The 22144-nt window shown below is 39.9% G+C and overlaps 1 protein-coding gene across 2 annotated transcripts in view; it reads right to left on the reverse strand.

Annotated features, from left to right (window-relative positions):
* Nucleotides 1–22144, reverse strand: part of HIVEP1 (HIVEP zinc finger 1) — a 1195522-nt gene that overhangs the window by 988311 nt on the left and 185067 nt on the right. The gene's annotated exons all lie outside the window — the stretch shown is intronic.

A 22144-nucleotide genomic window follows, 5' to 3' on the forward strand; every position in this document is an offset into this window, starting at 1 on the left:
TTATTAAGTATTGATGAATTTTAACACATCTGTGATGCATGGAGCTTCACAATTACACTGTACAACTGGGAAAGGTAAACTTTTCATGCCCTTACCTAGCATGAGACCTGATCTTAAGAGCTTATTAAGCACCTCTGTGAGCTGTTGAGATTGGTTCTCACATTAGGTACTAACAGCAGAAAATGCAGCTGATAAAGAACAGCAACAAAAGGCAAAATAGTGTCTATATGCACTTAGAACTTCACTTAGCAACACTGTTAACAAAGATAATTCCTCTGTGCCCTCCATAACCTCAGATCGAATTTGCCAGCCAGAAAGTTCATGCTACAGAGTAAGGAAACATAAGAAAGGTGACAGTCAAGAGAAAACCAACCCTGGCTGACACTCTCTGAAATAAGATGACAATTTGTCTGGGGGAAGGAGGGATGTCACATTGGATGGACTCGGATGAAAAGGATCCAGTGTTATGGTAAGAACAGAACTTCTGTACCCTAATTAATTTGTATGTCTGATCCCACTGTTAGGACAGAATTCAAGGCTACCCATTTTGTCAGGTGGCATCATGACAGCATACCTTTCAGAAGCAAAGCTCAGAAACAGGTTCTAGATCCTGGTTTAACAACCACTTTATAATGCTTGGCAAAAATATGCAATGTAGACCACGTTGCTGAAGCACATAATTCTGGTTTCCCAACACAATTGCAAAAAGCGTTTTTTCAGTTCACTGTTCATTTTAATCATAAATTACATGCCAAAGAAATCTTAAACACAACCCCCCCCATAAAATATATATATATATATATATATATATATATATATATATATATACACATACACACATACATGTGTATGTATGTACACACACACAAACACACTGTCTACTTCTGTTGTTTGAAAATGCACTTCAAAGAACAGACAGCCGAGACTCACTTTAACAATAGTGGACTTCATTGAAAGTGCACTTTCGTGTAAATCAGTTAACTGAAGCATGATACAATGGGGATAAGGAAATATATCCTTTTCCCCACTGTAATCCGATTTTGTAGTTAGTATATACAAGTAGCAGAGGTTTGTCTGGCAAAGTAAAACATCTGCACCCCCGCTACTTATATATACTAACTCCGACATCGTGGATTTCATTGTGTCTTCTCTATCAAGTAAGTTATTAGGGAACAGTAATTCTCCTAGAGGCAGTCAGGAATATAGTGAAGCTTAGTTTAGAGACTGTCAGTGAACAATAAAATAGGCTCAGTGACAATCTCTGGCAGTCAATACCAGTTACCATATAGATGTCTATTCAGACCAAGTAACTAATTAACTAATTAATCTTATTTGCCTATTTACCAATTGTGATGTCATGACTGAATAAGTTATCCACCTACAAATAGTGAAATACATTCACTCAAATTGCATCTCTGAGGTCTGAAAAAGCCACTTTGGTGAAAGCGCTTACCTATTTTTCCTTTTTGAATAAAAGGTTTTTACTTGAAGTTTTTGCAATTCCTTTTTGAATTATAGAGTGGACATTACTTGGTCTGAATAGACATCTATATGGTAATGTTATTGACTGCCATAGGTTGTCACTGAGCCTATTTTATTGTTCATTGACATTTTCTATTTTATTGGTGCTCAGTGCCATTTATTTTCCAGCGGTGCTGATTATTTACTTCACTTAGTTTAGAGACGGATGGACAGACTAATACAAATAAAGAAAAAAACCAGTGGTACTTTCAATATTTCCTGTGATTTCAGCTCTATGGTTTACTGTAAATATACATTTCATATTTTCTTGTTTTTTTTTTTATTATTAAATATATTTAAACTTTTCATCGTGGCTGGTCCGTTTTAGAAAATATTTAAGTTTTGAGAGCATTTACACATACTTATTTCGTAATAACTCTGGCCACTCCTGAAAGCCTTGCTGTTTGGTCAACATTACCATTTGGATTAACATTAAGTTCACTCAGCATAATTGGATACCCTTTTAAGAGCCTTATAATAATGGACTGGTGACAGTGAATCTACCTTATAGTCTGGGCCAAGTTGGTAGAGCAAGTAATCTTTGCCAGCCTTTCCCAGATGTGTGTGTAAAAATTAAATTTCAAAGTGTCTGTCAGCTACTGGAGCAGGGACACAAAGCATTGGTTTCACAGTGACAGTGAGGAGCCTTATTGGGGACCTGGGGAGAGACAGACACTCAGACCCCCAGGCTAAATATGTGCCCTGTGTGCTCTTAAGGGAAATGTGTTTGATGCAGAGGTCTGCATCTGGAAATACTGAGTGTATCCATTTGTATTCTAAGTGCATGTCCTTCTCCAGTGTCAGTGGTGAGGATTCAGGCTACTTGAGTACTGGCCCAGCGTGGAGACGTCACACAGAGTTATTATAAATGTCTCCTGTTTCCTTCCTATCATTCACCCTCATCCAACTATCCTCTCCATCTTTTTCGAAAAGCTCCCAGCCCTCTCTCTTTTTATAACTTCCCTCACCTTTTCTAGCATAAATTTCCTCATAAATTTTTCTACTTCCTTCCCTCTTGGGGAATCTGCCTTCTTCCATTTTCTTGTTATGACTTGCTACTCTATAATCATAATAAGCCCAACCATTAATTTATTTGTATTAGGCACATCATTTCCATACCCCAAAAGGAATATTTGTTCATTAGAAAAACTCCTGTATTATCTTTTTCCTTTAATAGTTAACTTAAGTCTGGCTAAAATTCTCTTAATCTTTCACACAACCAAATAATATACCCTACTTCCACTCCACATCTTCAACATCGACCATCTGCTCTCAAAAACATTTTCATGAACGTCAACAGATTTTAGAAATATTTATCCAGGCACTTCCAGATGAAAATTCTGAATGTATGGGCTTTGGTCACTTACCACTATAACCAAATAAATTTCTGCCCACTCCTCATGTGTTACACTTTCACCTAACTCCTTCCCCTAGTCTTCTTTCACTTTAAGGTTTACTTGTATCTTCCTTCGACCTATCCAATTCCTTCCTACCACTACCAATCATTGCATCTCCATACTCTCTATTCTTCTATTCTCAGTTTCCTGTATCACTTCAGGAGCTGAAGTTGTATCTTCCCATCTCTTCTCTATTTCACACCAATGATTTCTCAGTACCATGTATTCCCACTCTAGGACCCCTCTAACTGAAGCTCTGTCTTCAATTCCTCCTAAGTCTTCAACTTTCCTTCAATATGTATTTGAGAAGAATACTTCACCTGATTCTGTTTCTTATTCCATCTTTACTCTATTGTCTTATTTTTTACATCGTCCTTTAACCTCCTATGGTGAACATCTACATTCTCCCCTTATATCCATTCCCTTCATCCCATAGTTTCCAAAATTCTTTTTGGACTTGTTTCATCCACTGTAAACTCAGCTCTATTGCTGGAGTTTCTAACACATATGAGAAATCCCTTCCATCTCTTAATTTCCTCCCTCCTTGCATTAACATCTTTATCCAGTCAGCACTGTAATGAATATCTACCATCCTTAGGACATTCAATATTAGCCATGCCTGCAGGCATTCTTTCAAAAGCCAGCACTCTTAATCCTCCTTTCTCCATCATCTGTTACCTTGTCCCTTGCTACCCTTGATTTCCTAGCTTCCCACATGAAGCTCCAACATAACTTTGTTTTACCTTCTTTAAGACAACCATATCTGGTAGTTCCAGAATGCCTGCCCTGGATAAATAAATTGTGGCATAATGTACATCAGCAGAACCTGCACTTTCTGCTCCATTTCCAAACCCAGTACTTTCCACTGCTCAATTTGCCTCTTCACTTTACTACACACATCTCTTTATAAGTTCTTTTCATAGTCTCCTCTATCATTTCATTTAGATGAACTCCCAAATACCGTATCTACTTGCCAGCATTTTTATCAGTCGTCTCATCTTCTTTCTCTTGTCTTCTTCCATTCATGAACAATACTTTAGATTTGTCTCAATTCACCTTAAATCCTGATTTCTTTCCCCAAGGCTGATAATGAGTCCCATATGGTATCCAGATCAGTCCTACAGTCTACAAGATAAGCAACATGTCCACATACAACACCTAGACCCTCTAACTGAACTTTTCCCAGTAATTTCTGCTAATGGCTCAATATATATTGCAAATAATGGTGAACGCAGACAACCATGTATTTTCCCCTTCCAGTTTCCATCTTACCTGACAATTTTTGTTCTTATCTTCACTTTAGCTTGCCCACCTTCATACATTCCTTCAATCATCCTTACCCATAGACCTGGAAATTCATTCTTCCTCAGTGTCTTAAACAGACACAACCCACCCAGTCAAAAGCTTTTTCAGCATCAAAGGATATTAAAACCAGTTCCTTACCTTGAACTTGTGCATCTTGCTTAAGTAACAGTGTTCTCATTAAACTGCCAGTTGTCCTTCTCCCCATGTATTAACCTTGGCAATATCTTCCCTACCTTCTCCACCTGTATTGCCATAAAACATTTATAATCATGGTTCAACAATAATGTGCATCTATATGAGGATAGAATTCTGGGATCCTTCCCTTCTTTAGGAATTATTGAAAAAATGCCCTTTTCCATGACTGTGGTATCCCTCCCGTTCCATTATATTATTAAACAACTCTAACCAAACTTTAACAAGCTGCTCCTTCTGCAATTCACAAAATTCAATTGGTAAATCATCTCTACCCTGTGACTTCACTGTTTTCTTTTTTTCCACACATTCAGTATTTCCTCCATCTTAATTTCCCTCATTAGGAACCTCTTTTCATCCTCCCCACTGTTATCAGTTCTGGTAATTCCCAACGTTCTCTCTCTCTTCATATCCATCCCTTCTTTGTCTTCCTTTTCATATAATTCTAGATAGTAACCCATAAATCTCCACAATATTTCCCTTAATTTCATCACTTTCTTTATCTGGATCCTATCCCCCAGCTCAAACACCGCTCTACCTCTTGCTCTCTCAGTCTCACAGCTAGTACTTTAATCACCTTAGGATTCAACTTAAAACATAGCCCCCCCCCCCCTCTCATTATCCTATATTCTAAATCCGGTCATCCACTTATCTTGTAAATTATTCTTTAACTCTCTCTCTCTCTCTCTCACTACTTCTTACCTTGATTCCCTTCCTCACTACTTCTTACCTCGATTCCCTTCCTCACTACTTCTTACCTCGATTCCCTTCCTCACTACTTCTTACCTCGATTCTCTTCCTCACTACTTCTTACCTTGATTCCCTTCCTCACTACTTCTTACCTTGATTCCCTTCCTCACTACTTTTTACCTCGATTCTCTTCCTTTCTGTGTTCTGTATCTCCACCAGCTACTTTCCCATTGTCTCTATACTTTCCTTTCCTTTTTATAGTCTGTAATTTTCAAATCTCCCACCTTATCTCTTTCTTTACCTTATCTCATCCTCCCACCTTGTCATGCCTCTCCTTATCCAAAATGATCATAATTATTTGTGATAACACAGTATTATCCTTCTCCCTGTCCAGTAGATATGTAGGTATCCTCCAATGCTTCTCCATCTGCTGCATGGTTCAATAGTGTAATTGGTTCTATTCTTACTTCTTTAACTCACTCCATATGCTCCTTTGTAATATACCATCAGTCCTTGACTATGTTTTGTGCCTTAATGAAAAAAAAGTGCATTCCCCTCCAATTTGCCTACAAACTGTTATCTCACTGGCATCTTTTCACCCTACAGACCATACACATTCCGTTATGTATCTCCCTTTCTTATTTCATAGCAGAGTTTCAGTACATCTTCCTCTTTTGTTCACCAGTTAATCATCTACTTTTATTGGACAAGTCTCTGTAACATTATCACCACCACTCTTTTCCTCCTTTCCCCCCAGGAAGAATTCACTGCCAGTCTAACACCTTCTCCCTAATCTTCCATGTTCTTCCTGTATTAGATGAGTTTTCTGCAACATAAGTACCAACGATTTTGTTCTCATATGTGCCATTACTTTCTCTCTCTCTCTTTAATGTAGCCCCAAGCCTCTTAACATTAGGAGACCCAAGTTCCAACCTGAGGTTCTTTGACATTTCCCATAAAACACACTCCTTTCTTTTTGATTCAACTGGTATCAGCTAACCTCCTGATTATCTCATCTTTCCCTGCCTCAGCCTCTTTGTTCTTTCCCCTTCTACCTCTCCTCTGTGCCATCCAGTTAAAACCATCATCCACCCATTCAACTTCCCCCAATCCAACAACTGTTCTTTACATACATCTACCCCCCCACTTAATTCCTCTGTCTTAAATTATAAAACTATACACACATATACAAATAAGGAAAAACTCTAAAGACAGGAGCTTTATCTCCCATATCTCTGTCATAACTATGTCAGTGCTACTTCAGCTTTCTCTCTCCTCAATGCATCTCTCCTTACTTCGTCCATATCCGCATTTATTTGTCCTGTCCTTTTTTTTCCTTTCCTCATCTCACTCCTGTCAAAGTACAGTTGTGTACACTTGCCATAAATGTAGATGTTCGAGTGTATTCACTGTTGCAGTCATTACATTTGGGGGTAATCTGCTGGCAGGTTGCCCTCTGTCGGCTTGAATTCCAAAGTCTTGGGTCCTACATCGGTTGCTGTCTCTTCTTACATGACGTCAGGTCATCAGGAGTATAAAACAGGCAGCCAACGCCATTTTCTTTAGTTTTTCTTGCCCCAGATGTCAGGTGCCCCCCAAACGGGGAGAAAAAAATATATAAACTATATATACATGCAACAACATAAACTTTACCTTCATCTAAAAGCAAATACACCACAAAGGCTGTAGAATATAGTGAAGGAAAGAGAAAACCCCAGAATAAAAGGGGGATGGCGGGCAGGTACCCTGGACTGCAACAGTGAATACACTCGAACATCTACTTTTATGATAAGTGTACACAACTGTGCTATGTTCTTCGTGTTTCACTGTTGCAGTCATTACATTTGGGTAGAATCCCAAAGCTATGGATGGGAGGCTGGAGCTAAACAGCATTAGGGGCGGCTATAAGGCCCTGCAGAACTGCAGTGGCAAAGCCTGCCCTGGACTTGCAGAAGAGAGGCAAATGACAATGCTTTGTAAAAGTATGAACAGAACTCCAAGTAGCAGCTTCTAGAATGTCATTGGTTGATAACCCCTCTGAGAAAAGCTGCTGATGTAGCTGCAGCCCTGGTGGAATGAGACCTAATGCCCTTGGGCACCGGTTTACCATGATGTAAGTAGCAGAAACGAATGCAGTGGCTTATCCACTTTGAAATAGTCTGCTTTGAAATAGCCTTTCCCTCTGATCCTGCAGCAAATGCCACCAGTAGCTGCTCAGTTTTTCTTAAAGCTTTAGTCCTGCTCAAGTCGAATCTTAGTTGTCTGTGTACGTCCAAGGAATGCAGAATCCGCTCCCCCTTGTTCTGCGGATTTGGATAAAAAGTTGTTAGATGAATAGTTTGGTTAAGAGCCACACTGGAAACCACCTTAGGCATAAAGGAAGGATTGGTCCTGAGGGACACCCTGTCTGGGTAAAATATGATAAAAGGCTCCACAGCCATGAGGGCCTGTAGCTCTGAGACCCTTCTTGCTGACGTAATTGCCAGGAGCAAAGCTGTTTTCCATGATAAAAACTTTATATCTGCAGTAGCAGCTGGTTCAAATGGAGGCAGGGTGAGCTTTTCCAACACAAAATTGAGGTCCCATGCAGGAATTGGTGATCTTCTGGGAGGCCTTAAATTTTTGGCCCCTCTAAGATACTGTTTTAGCAAAGGGTGAGAAAAGATCGGTGGCTCTGTGTTGTAATGAGCCGAGATGGCAGAAGCATGGATTTTTATTGATGAAAAAGATATGCCTTTGTCAAGCATCTCAGTGAAGTATTGTAAAATCTGAGGAATATTTGGATCTGCTGTGTCAGTTCCTTGTGCTTGGTTCCAAGCACAGAATCTCTTCCATTTATCAGCATAAGTTTTTCTAGTACTAGGCCTCCTGGCTTCCAAAATGACATCCATCACAGATTTACTGAGAGGTGTTGTTTGAATAACTACATGATCAGCCATGCTGCCAGGTTCAGTGTTTGGAGCCGATTGTGCAGGATCATATTGTTTTGCTGAGACAGTAAGTGAGGTATTTGAGGCAAGTACCAAGCTGGGAATTGAGACATATTCCTTAGGATTGGATACCAGCGTTGGTGGGGCCAGTCCAGGGCAATTAGTATAAGTTTTGTTTTTTCTTGTCTGACCTTTAGTAGAACCTTGGGAAGAAGAGGCAGAGGAGGAAAGGTGTAAACTGATAGGTTTTTCCAACAGAAGGATAGGGCATCCACTTTCCATGCTTGTCTGTGATAAGTCCTTGTGCAGAATTTGTCCAGTTGATAATTCCGAGGACAGGCAAATAGGTCTATGTCCGGGCTCCCCCATTTCTTTGCTATCATGCTGAAGACTTGTGGATCCAGTTTACACTCATGAGGGTCCATAAAGTTTCTGCTTAAGTCGTCTGCCAGAGTATTTTGCTTTCCTGGCAGGAACTGAGCTTGAAGATGTACTTGGTAGGTCAAGGCTGTGTCCCACAATGCCATGGCTAGTTTGCAAAGGGGGTATGAGTGCGTGCCCCCCTGCTTGTTTATGTACCACATAACCGTGGTGTTGTCCGTCTTAATCAGTAGTTGTCCTAGATGAAGTAAGTCCTTGAAGGCTGTCAGGGCATTCTGAACAGCTAACATCTCTTTTTGGTTGATATGCAGATGCATTTGTTTTGGGGTCCATATGCCCTGAATGCATCTTCCTGCCAGGTGGGCCCCCCATGCATAGTCTGATGCATCTGTATTTAAGTTTTGGCTGGCAGGGGGTAGAGTGAAGGACTGTCCCATGTTTTGGTGACATGCCTCTGCCCACCAAAGAAACTCCTGTTGTAGGCAGGGAATGAGAGGAATCATTTTCAGACTGTGACAATATTGACTCCATAAACTTTTTAGGCACCACTGTAGTTTCCTCATATGCAGTCTTGCATATGGAATCAGTAGAATACAAAATGCCATGAACCCCAAAGCCTGCAGAATTTGTCTTGCAGATAACTGGGTTTTTGTTGCCATCCATCTGTTTGAAGTAAATAAGTCAGTTGCCTTTGTTTGTATGGCATGAGGAAAGCCATTTAGGCAGTTGTATTGAAGCTTGCACCCAGGAATGTTTTCTTTTGAGAGGGTACCAGCTGTGATTTCTTTTCGTTTATTGTGTACCCTAGGCATGTTAGAAGCCTTTTCACAAATGCCAGATGCTGATGAAGAATGTCCTTGTTCTCTGCTTGAATGAGACAGTCGTCCAAGTAAGGATAGATTTGTATACCTCTGTCTGCAAAATACAATTACTGGTGCAAGGCACACTGTAAAGACCCTGGGCGCAGTAGATAAGCCAAAGGGCAGTGCAGAGAATTGGTAATGCATAAAGCCAGCCTTGAAACGGAGGTATCTTCTGCACGATTCCCTTACTGGGATATGCAGGTATGCCTCTTTTAAGTCTAAAGTCACTAGCCAAGCATTCTTGCCCAGCATGGGCAGAAGCTATTGCAAAGTTAGCATTTTGAATTTTGGAATGTCCAGGAATGTGTTCAAAATTGATAAATCCAGTATTGGGCGCCAGGCCTTGTCTTTTCTGGGTACCAAGAACAGTCTTGAGTAAAACCTTTGTTCTTTTTCCCGTTTTGGTATTGGTTGAATAGCCCCCATATCCATGAGGGAAGTAACTTGTTTCTGTGCCTCTGCCCATTGATTTTTTGGCAGATCTGGCCAACTGTATGGAATTGGCAGAGTGTGGAAGTGGAATCTGTAACCCTGGGATACTATGTTTAATACCCACTTGTCCTGGGTTATTAACTGCCAATTTTGAGCATAAAGTGCTAACTTTCCCCCTAAGGGAGCTGCCAAAAGATAAGTGCTTGGTGATGACAGAGGGAAGTCATTGAGACTGTTTACTCTAAGGTTGTGCTTTATTTCCTCCAGATTTGGAGGTAGAGGCACCCCATTGCTTTGACCTGTAAGAATCCTGTGACTGGTATCTAGAACCTTTAGGGCGCCTGGATTTGCCCCGTGGAGCTCTGTCGGACACAGGAAAGGACCAATTTTTTGTAGGCCAGTGTCTACTGAATCTTGGTGGCTGCACTTGTAAGAAGTCTTTTACAGTTTGCATAGACTTAGCTTTGTCTTCCATTTTCTTCAAAACCTCTTCTGCCTTAATACCAAACAGAGTATCATGCTGTAAAGGTGCATCCAGCAATTTAGCTTTAACATGATCAGGCAAATTTTGCTCTTTTAACCGGGCATGCCTTCTAATCACAGATCCAGTAACTGCGGCCCTGCAGGAGGCCTCTAAGGAATCAAAACCACACTGCAAAGTATGCTTTCCAACTTATTCTGCTGCATGGAATAATTCCTGCAATTCTTTATTTTCTGCACATTCAGAAATCAACATCATTTTCTGTTTCAGCAATCCCATAACATGCTGTTGATACTTGAGCATATGAAACTGGCAGTTTAAGGCCCTAACTGCCATGATTGCAGATGTATAAACCTTCTTTCCCCATCTATCCAGTGCCCTGCAGTCTCTATCACAGGGGGTAGGATTTTTTGCAGTTGAGGCTTTTACACCTTTTGGACCCCGTGAAATAGTTTCAGGGTTAGCAGCAGGGTTTTTAAATAAAAAGTTGTGAGAGTCAGGAACCCTGTAATATCTGTCTGGCATGCTAGGAGCCGGAGGTAAGGAGTCTGGAGTCAAGCTGGGCTCTGAAAGCACATCATCCACAATGTCTAAAACAGGAGGTATGGCTAAAGGCCTATGCTGAGGGAGAAGAAGGAAATCCCTAAGCCTCTTTTTTGATTCTGGGAAATCTTGACTCTCCCAGTGAAAGTGCTCCCTCAAAGTATGCAAGGTTTCTCCAAAGGAATAATCTTCAGGAGGAGATGCAGACGGGATAGATTCTTCTGCATCAGAATCCTCATAGGGTGGTACAGAAAATTCCTGATCAGAAGAGGAATCAGAAGAAATAGAAACCTGATCTGAAGATTCATAATCAGTGCCTTGCCTAGGCCTCTTATCAGGTGGTGGTTGGGAACCCCTGATCAAGGTAATTAGGTCTTCTGCCATTTTGATCATCTCCTTTTTGTGCATAGAGGCCTGAGCACGTGGCTCATGCGTCGGTTTTTTAGCATTAGAAGTGGCTTTTGTCTTTGATTTTGAAGCTGGCTTCGGTTTTATATAGAAATGCTGAGGCCTGAAGACACCCTCAGAATCCGGTGCCTGCTCAGCGGCTCCGGACCCATCCAAGTGAGAGACATCCACGGGTACAGTAATTTGAGAATCTCGCGGTGTGCCGGACTCCACATGGATCACAGTAGAGGCCTGAGAAAGTGCCTCACTGAGTACCGGCGACTGGCTTAGGAGAAGCTTCGTCGTCGGTTCTGGACCTCAACGGTCTGTCTCTGTCTTTTTCTTTGCGTTTTTTGTGAACTCCGGTAGTTGGATTGCTATTCGATGACATTTCAGGATAGTTAAATCTGTTTCCAAAATATTTTGAGGCAAAGATATACCGAAGCTTAATAGTGCGTTGGTTAAATCTAGCACAAAACCGACAGCTAGGCACGTTATGATCAGGGCCTAGGCAAGGAATACAGTACAAATGGAAATCCTTATGAGGTATTTGCTTCCCACAAGTAATGCAATTATTAACTTTTACTGACATTGGTATGGAGCAAGAAAAAGTTTCCCCAACGGGGTACTTAGATTTAGTGAAGACTTCGGTTCTGAAACTCGAATTTGAAAATTTCAGGAGTCGGCCGACCGGCACTTACGAACTGCTTCTGCTTCAGGCACCGCACGGCAAGAAAGACTAAAGAAAATGGCGTCGGCTGCCTGTTTTATATCCCTGATGACCTGATGTCATGGAAGAAGAGACAGCAACCGACGCAGGACCCAAGACTTTGGAATTCAGGTCGAATGAGGGCAACCTGCCAGCAGATTATCCCCAAATGTAATGACTGTAACAGTGAAACATGAAGAACATCTACCCATTCCGTTTCATGCAGCTTCAAGTCTCCATCTACTCCTTCTCCTTCTTAGCTATGCTCCACCTAGTCTGCATAACAGCATCCTATTACCATCTTCTGTTCATTACCTCTAAACCTCTCCATGTGTCAGAGTCTACTTCTGCTTTAAGCCATACTTCTCTATTACTTCAACTAATACTATTTTCTCTCTGTATGAAAACTGCTACACAACTCTTGCTGCCTCAATTCCAGTCTGCAGCTTTCTCAGATGTAATCATCCCCATTCAGTCCTATAACTACTCACATTAACAGATCTCCCACTATTCTGTAATACTCCAGATTCATGCACTGCCTTTCATGAAAATGATCAGAATGTTTACCTCTGCCCAAAACATACACTAAACAGCACTCTTTTATGCTCGGTCATTTTCCCTTCTTGTACTTTTATTCTTCCTTCTAATGAACCTATCATCCTTTCATGAAAAGTTTGTCTATCCCCCCCCCCCCCGACAATACTCAACTTACTAAATATCTTGGATTTAGTTCCCTCTACTCCCTTCCTGCCATTGTTTCCTCTCCTTATGTTATTTAATGCCTCCAATTCCGATAACAACATTCTCTGTGAAAAGCCTCTGTTCCTCATTCTGTTTGGCATGCATGTTTTCTGTCCCTAGTTTATTGCTGTGTATTCTGCCACACTCTAGGTGATTTGCATTCCCTGTGTCTGGGCACATTTGGCACCACTCACTTTGTGTACCAAGACAAAAAAAAAAAAAAAAAAAAAAAGAAAAAGCTTGTCGTTTAGCATTTGCTTTCATCCTCTAATAAGCCTTTGTTGGGCATTCCTCCTTCATAATTACATCATTAGCCCAGCCTAATGTAAAGCAATTAACATGGATTGTCCAGTGCATCTATCACCATATTATCATGTCACACAATTTACACATTCAGACACTGCTTATGACCCTACTTCTTACATCAAGCGATATCGCCCAACTCAATCTCATCCAAAAATCACCCCCTCAGTTTTTCATTGTATTAGCTTATCTGCACCCTATCAAATAAGGAAATATGATATGGAATATACGTCAATTACTTCTTGCTGTTTCACTTTGATTACTTAAACAATATCTTCCTCACCCTGTCAGTTTTCCCAACTGGCCTTAATTACTTGCCCTTCTTGTAAATATGGTACATTCCTTCTTCACCAAATCTCAAGTTGCATATCTTCATTTCCTTAGCATAAAGCATTATTACACTTCTGCGATCACTTACTTCAGGGCCCTGTTATGCGTGTTATGAAACTGCCACCTCTCACCACAGCAAATTCTACTTCCATATCCTTAGCCATGTTTCCACCATAACACACAAAAAAAAAATCTTAGCCTGTCACCTTAATTCTCTCCATTTTCATTCTGATACCTACTAAAATATATTCTCCCATTCCTCCTTTACATTGTCACTCTATTCTATTAAATATAGAGTAATTACATGAGAACTTATTCTTGTATACAAATCCATGACTATGCGCTACAAACAAGATTAAAATTTTCTCAGCACAGAGAGAAAAAGATAAATAATTGCTTTCTGCAAATACTGTATGAAAGTCTGGAATACCAAACTGGGGACAACTTCCTTCTATAACATGACTGGGAACGTGTTTAATATGTTGCCCTATAAATTAAAAAAGGCATCCAGTTTTCATTCATTTAAGATGTCCATAAATTGATGGTTTAGTGATAGAGTTCATAGTGTCTTATAATAGTCAGCAAACTCATTACAGTCCCTGTGAGGACTGATATACAGAACAGTAAAGATATCTTTAAAACAAGAAACATATTTATTAAATTATTGTGTATGATATTGGCAATAGCACATTTATATAACTGAAAATAAACCACATTGACCGGATTTTACTCGCAAACATTGTACATCACTGATAATCCAGTCATCATCAGTCAAACATTACATAGCTCATTCATCCTGCCTTGTTTTAAACTTTATTCTTCCTCTGCATGTATTGTTCCCACAATTCCCCAATTTTTTTCTATACAATTTGCTTCTACCCTTTTCTAAAGATCCCAGTTCCAGTTGTTTTATCTCTGTTACTATATTCACTACTTCTAAAACATTTGGTTTAGACTTTGATTTCCATTTTCTAGTAGTTGCTTTTTTGGCAGCCACCATAATTAGACTTAGCAAGGCCTTACTATGTGTAGGCAATTCTGATTCTGTATCATAGCTCAAAACATAATTTCCTTAGTTACATTAATTTGCTCACACTGCATCTCCAACAGAGTAGTCTTCAGGGAATCTTTAAAGTCTGCCAACTCATTACGCTCCCAGAAAATAGATTCCCAGTGACCTCTTTCTTCCCCACAATGCCATCAACATTTGCGGTCTACTTGAGAAAAAAATTTTGGCATCTATTTTGGGTATACAAATATCTATGTATACACTTCCAACCAAAGTTCCTAAATCTTCCAGACTTTGATGCAAATTTGGGAGACATACATATATCCACCATTGTTTCTTTGTGAAGTCCTTATTCAAATCTCTCTTACCAATCCTCTCTAACCTTCTCTGACTGATTCTTATAGTTATCATGCAATATTCTGTATGATCTATTAATTATTCCTTTTTAACAGTTTCTGTTCTAGATTCCACTAAAAACTCTACCAGTGCTGGTCTTTTGCTTTCTACCTATTTATTTTTCTTTGCCTATACTCTAATATCAGTCCTTGATAGGGAAAGCAATCACTAGCCTGCAGTCAAAATAAATTCTTGGCCTTTTCCCATTCTATTGTTGTTCCCTCTCTACTTATTTGCTCCCAATACCTTTATTCTTTTGTCAGTTTTCTCCAAGAAATTCCAGCCCTCTCTTGTGTAATGTATGTATCCCTAATTGCAGCCATCCCTATTGGCAGAATCTCCTTTCTCCATTCCCCGTGTTTGCTAAGTTCTTAGAATACTTTCTGCTACTTTATAGGTTCATAGGTTCATAGGTTTATACTAGGCTATCTGCCATAAGGCATTTATAAGCCTAGCCCAAATTTTTGTGGCTTACGCCACCCCTTATATGAAAAAATACTGTGCCCATTAGTTTGTTGTGCCTCTGTCCAGCAGTGACACAGATATGATTCCCGGGGTAAACCTACGATCTCCCATCCACAGGTCTAGATTTCTCTTGAACAGAGTCAGCGAGGTGCTCTGCCTCACATGGACCGGGATTTTATTCCACAGCATAGGGAGTCTCTGAGTGATAAATCTATCCCTCCAGCACGTCCTATTTATAGCCGTGCTAAGGTTTAAGTCGCTTGCTCTAGTGGTTTTGGTGGATTTGGATTTTTTGAGATGGAGCATGTCCATTAATTCCGGGTTGGACATGGCCTTGTATGTCAGGCACATGTCACCTCTGAGCAGATGGTATGCGACTGAATAGAGCTGGAGTTTCTTCAATCTGGCAGCATATGACAGATTTTGGAGTCCCTTTATCCTTTTGGTGAGGAACTTTTGGGGTCTCTCCAATTGCTGCAGATGTCGGGTGAGATGCATCCCGAATGGGGCATTGTACTCGATCATTGGTCTGATAAGTGAAGAGTACAGGGACACAATGACCTCACTAGATCTGGATGTGAATCCCTTCATGATCAGGTGGGCAATGTAGAAGGTCTTTCTAACCACTTTAGCAATGTGAGTGTCAAAAGAAAGGCCACTGTCAACCTGGGTCCCCAGGTCCCTGATAACCTCTTCTGTGCTTAGTGGATTGCCACCTATATGGTAGCTTGGGGTTACCTTGTTTTTCCCGAAGGGTATGACTATACATTTTTTGGCGTTTAACTTCAGGCCATGGCTCTGGCACCAGCTATCTGTTTCCGTGAGTCCCTTCTGAAGGATATCCGTGTCCGATGCACTTTCCACTATGGCGCCCAGTTTGCAGTCGTCTGCAAACTTTGTCAGCCAAAGTCCTCCCATGTTGGCCTGTACTTCTGAGAAGTAGATGCCAAACAATAGGGGGCCAAGGACCGAGCCCTGTGGGACACCACTTGTGACCGGCTTGGAGTCTGACACAGCGCCAGCAACTCTAACCCTATGGGTTCTGTCCTTAAGCCAGTTTGCAACCCATCTTGTGACATATGGGTTTACATTTAAGCTGGTAAGTTTTTCTACAATACCTGAGTGGGGTATTGTGTCGAAAGCCTTTGCAAGGTCAAGGTAGGCTGTATGGACTGCCTTTCCCTCATCAATGGCCTTGGTGACTTATGAATATAATATTCTGTATGGTTACTGTTATTCTCCTTGAGGATCTGCACCCAAAATCCAGTTTGAATCATAGGTTTTTGCTTGTGCTATGTATAGGAGCCTTAACTGTGTAGCCCTGAAACATCCCCTTCAAATCTGGTAATCAAAAACCACCTTGTTCTATTGGAAGAATAAGCTTATCCCACTTGGCTCTTGCCATTTTCCTCTCCCAGATAAAATCCTTCAGCTCTTTATTAAATACTATCCACAACTTCTCCTCTGGTTGATAAAAATACGCCTGACCTATGTCTAAAACTAAAGGGACTAAAACATTTTAACTACTTGTATCTTGCAATCCATATCCATATATAACAGAGTTTCTAATTTATCAGATTTTTTATCATCTTTTGTTTAGTCTCTTCCCACATATCTTTAGCTGCTACACCAGAATCCTTTTTAATCCATACTCCTAAATACTTCCTTTTATCATGTCCCCATAAATATGGATATTCTTGAACCAATCCGTGTGCGGGCACAAAATTTAAAGCTATTGCCTTTGTTTTAGCTTCATCAAGTTTGTATCCCGAAAAGATTTGAAACTACTTCAAAATTTTCCACAACACCGAAATGTCCTTTTCTGTTTTTTTGAAGGTATAAATTATCATCATCTACAAATACTTTTTCTTAACTGCCATACCAATTATATCCTTGAATTTCTAAGTCCCTTATTTTCATTGCCAGTAGTTCTAAATATAATGCAAATAATAAAGGGGAACGTGGACACCCCTGCCTGGTTCATCTGCGCAAAGAGAACTTATCAGAGAGGAACCCACCAACTTTGATTTTTGCCTCTGATCCCTCATATATCCTCCTAATCAACCTTATAATTTAATCAGGGAATGCAAATGCTTCCATTACTTTGTGCTTTCTCTGCATCAAGACCCACCAATAACAGTGGTATTTTGTATATTCTGCTTCTCTCTAGATCAATGAACTGTTAATGTGGTGAAATGTTTGACTCCATTCCACAAAACAACACTGATCCATATCTAATCAATTTTGGCATAACCTTTGCCATTCTTTTAACCATTATATACAAACACTTTATAAACATGGTTTAGGATTGAAATAGGCCTGTATGAAGCTGGATCTGATGGGGGTTTGCAGTCTTTAGATATTACAGCCACCACTACTTTCCTCTAGGATGTTGGTGCTTTTCTTCCTATTAAAATTAATAATTATTATTATTATTATTAACAATTGGTAATTAAATTTTACTGACACCATTCCCCATCAAAGAAATTGTAACAACCTCATCCCTTCTATTTTCTTGGATCTTTCTAAAGCATTTGACACTGACACTGTGTCCCATCAAAAACTTCTTGAAGATTTATCATCTCTCCATCTCTCACTAACATCCATTACCTGGTTTCATAGTTATCTATCTGACTGCCAACAAGCAGTTATCTGTAAAGATGAGACCTCTACCCTTCTTCCTGTTTCCGTAGGAGTCCATCAGGGTTCTATTCTTGGGCCTCTGCTCTTCTCCGTCTTTAAAAACAATATTAGCTCAGTATCCACACATCATACAATATGCAGACGATACCACTGTTATCTGTGCAGCCCCTTCCAATGCCAAACTTTTATCAAAAACTCAAACTGCCTTCTCTGACATTGAGCCGTTTCTCAAAGAAAGACATCTCATAATAAACACTAACAAAACAAAGCTAATGATATTTTCCACTAATAAATACACTGCTCCTGTTTCTCCACTTCACATAATTTCCTCCAATGGCACTATTACTGAACCAGTTGACAGATCAAGGTTACCTGGTGTCACAACAGACTGTGCCCTAAAATTTAATAAGCACACAGCCATTACTGTAAAAAAGTACATGTCAAACCTGGCTGCTTGGCTGCCTCTATAGGTCCAGGACATTCCTCATCACCTCAACTAGACAAGCCTTAGCCAGAACATATCTTCTGTCTACTTTAATGTATGTCTCCCCCATCTATACTAATCTTAGAAAATCCAAACTGTCCAAGCTAGAGGTAACCTACCACAAAATTGCTCACTTTGCTGCTGGTCTCCAAAATAGAACCCACCACTGTATATATACACATTTATATATATATATATATATATATATATATATATATTTATATATATATATATATATATATATATTTATATTTATATATATATATATATATATATATATATAAAACAATTACAGTGGCTCGAGCTACCAAATCTTCTCACTCTTAAGTCAACTCACTATTACTCACAACATCTTACATCAATCAGAAGCTTGCCCAGCTCTAATGAATCTAGTCCAGCCTTATAATACAACACATTCCCTCCGTTCATCCAGCAAGCTTCTTCTAAAACCTAAGACATGCTTCAACTCTTTTGGTGACTATTTGTAAATCAAGTTGCAAAAGTTTGGAACAGCATTAACCAACATATACTAAATACCCCTACTACCGCCAAATTCAAACTCCTTCTTAAAGAACATCTAACTATTAACCGGCTTTGCTCTTATGTTTCTCCTGGATAACTATGTTTTTCTCTGTCTCTTCACTTTGCCTTCACTCTATCCTACCAGATCTCCTCTTAACTTTTCCCTACATTCTTCACATTACTAATTGTCTCTTTTTAATAAATATCTTCTTTTCTTTCCATTTTTTTACACTGCCGAGGCATGTAGCATGTATCTGCAAAAAAAGTTGTTGTAGTGTTAATCTCTGTATACATTGTGATTGCATTATTTTTGTTAATCCTGTTAATAATGTCAATTCCTTATATTGCATATATACTGTTTGATCTGTATATTGCCATTTCCTGTTTCTGTATTTCACATACTTGTCATTTTTTTCTTTTTCTTGGGGCTTTTCCCCCCAGGCCTCTGCTGAAAACGGGCCGCTGGCCCAGTCGGACTATCCTGGTAAACAAATATATTTAATACATAAAATACTGTTAAATAAAACCTTCCAGATCTGTATCATTGTTTCCCCTCCTACCTTCCAAACTTTCACAGGAATACAATCTACTCCTGGAGACTTTCCTCTGGATTGGTTATACATCACCATTTGTATCTCATCTCCTCCTATCCTAAATGTTTGTAATTGAGCCTCATCTGCCTCTAATCTTGGCATATTTAATTCTTTCATAAACATTACAAAGTGTACCTCTTCTTGATTTCCATATAGCTATTCATAAAATTTCTTTAATATACAGGATCTCTTGTTATCTTCCTTGTTGTAAGCTCCCTAAGCTTGGCGACAACTTTCTACTTTCCATTGCCAGAGTCATTGGGATAAATGTTTTTATGCTCTGTCGTAATTATCAAAAAACAGCTGCTTAACAGCAATTTTTCAAAACGAATGCATCTTATCGAAGCAATCCCTTATTTGCTGTTTAGCATTCTGCAATTGCTCCTCTTCTTGTTCTATGAGATTCCCTGTATTCTGTAATACTTTAACAATTGTCAGTCAATCTAAATAATACTTCTTAACCATATCTCTCTTTCTTTTATTTCCACCCTATTGTTAAACTCCACTTTAATTCTATCCCACTCCCCAGCTATATTTTCAGAAGAAGTTTCCATCTTCTCTAATAACTCCCGAATAATTTCCAATACATTCCTTAAATTCTTCTCTTTTCAAGAGATAGGTGGGAAAGTGCCAGTGTCTCATTTTTATTTCATTACCCTGCACTTCTATTTTAATTATCGGTGTGTGATCTGAAATAGTTATTGAATGCATATCTTCTTCTTTCGGCTTTTCCCGGTTAGGGGTCGCCACAGCAGAACTCCGGTCCGCTAATGATTGGCAGTAGATTTTTACATACCGACCTGCCAGGCCTGACGCATAACCTTCAATGAAGGTACGCCCATTCACGCATGTCTTCACACAGAAGATGCTTTAGCTGAGAATCGAACAGGACAATGTCTTACTGTGAGGCGACAACGCTACCGCAGCACCACCACCGCATGCATATCAAAACTTTCAATTAAATGCACAAGTTCCTGTGAAATGTAAGTTTTGTCTAGCCTAGCCCAGTTTTTGTATCTTGGGAAATGATACATAAATTCACTCCGAACTCCTGTGACTGAATTCACATCTTCCATGCCAAATATTTTCATAAATTTCTTCAAAAATCTATTCTGCTTGGTTATACTTTCACTTCTGGGTCCCCCAGACACATCTTCACTGCTGCACATCAAATTCCATTCCCCAGCTATAAGTAATATTCCCGGCTGAAAGCGGATTATTTCTCCCAGAATTTTCTTGAGCTCCATTATAGCAGTTTTAGGTGGAATATAAATACATGCCAGTACAATCCTCCTCATTGCCAGTAGCCACTTAGTACTATTAATAGTAATCTATCATTATCTTTTTTTATCCTCTTCTATCACTATTAGAGTTCCTCTTGCAATAATTGCAAATACTCATCTTTCCTCTGTCCCGGGTATTCCACTGAATATCCATCCCCAAATCCTTTCTTTATCAAATTCACATGTTCATTTCTTTCCAAATGTTCATAGGTTCATTGGTAGATACTAGGCTATTAGCTCTAGGGCCTATATAAGCCTAGCCAAAAAGGTACCCTGGCTTTCGCCACCCAAGAAAATTATTTTCCTGTGCCCCTGTTGAGCAGAGCCACAAAAGTGATCCCTGGGGTGAATTTCCTCTTTCCCATCCAATCATCAAGATTTTTCTTGAAGAGTGCTAATGAGGAGCTCTGTTTGACATAGACAGGTAGTCTGTTCCAGAGTACAGGAAGTCTCTGGGACAGGAATCTATCCCTCCAACATGTTCTGTTTATTGTGGTGACTAAGGTTTAGGTCCCTAGAGCGTGTAGCTTGGAGAGATTGGGATTTCTTTAAGTGGAGCATGTCCAACAGCTCTGGGTTTGACATAGCTTTGTATGTTAGGCAGAGATTGCCTCCGAGTAGGCGATATGTGACGAAGTAAAGCTGGAGTTTTTTTAGACTGTCTGCATAGCGCATCTGTTTGAGGCCAGTAATCCTCTTTGTAAGGTATTTCTGTGGCCTTTCCAGTTGTTGTAGAGGTCTTGTTTGGTACATACCAAAAGGGGCGTTGTACTCTATAATGGGTCTAATGAGTGATGAGTAGAGGGGAACAATGACCTCTTTTTTTCTGGATGAGAAACCTTTTGTGATGAGGTGAGCCATGTAGAAGGATTTCTTGACCACTGTGGCGATGTGATTATCAAAGGAGAGACTACTGTCCACCTGTGTCCCAAGGTCTCTTATCACACATTCGGCATTAAGCAGACTACCACTTATGTGGTAGTTCATGGGTACAGAGTTTTTACCAAAGGGGATGACGATACACTTTTTGGCATTGAGTTTCAGGCCATGGCTTTGACACCAGGCATCTGTCTCAGTGAGGCCCTTTTGTAGTATGTCCACATCGTTAGGAGTTTTGATTATGGCTCCTAGTTTGCAGTCATCTGAAAAACTTTGTTAGCCAAAGACCTTCTGTGTTTGGTATCTACTTCTCTGAAGTACAGGCTAACAGGAGAGGACCCAGGACTGAACCCTGTGGTACTCCACTTGTCACTGGTCTGAAGTCGGATTTGGAGTCTGCTACTTTCACAGTGTGGGTTCTGTCCATGAGCCATTTGGCAACCCATCTTGTGACATAGGGATTTATACCTAGTTTAGTGAGCTTATCTATAATTCCCGAGTGGGGGATGATGTTGAAAGCCTTGGCGAAATCTAGATAAGCTGTGTGAACCACCTTACCCTCATCTATGGCTTTGGTGACTGCTTCAAAGAAGTCAATCAGGTTTAGGAGACATGATCTGCCTTTTACAAACCCGAACTGTGTAGGGTCCAGAGTTTGGAGATTA

The sequence above is a fragment of the Protopterus annectens genome, chromosome 3.part0 (assembly GCF_019279795.1).
Source record: "Protopterus annectens isolate FY-2018-M chromosome 3.part0, PAN1.0, whole genome shotgun sequence".
Taxonomy (NCBI): Eukaryota; Metazoa; Chordata; order Ceratodontiformes; family Protopteridae; genus Protopterus; species Protopterus annectens.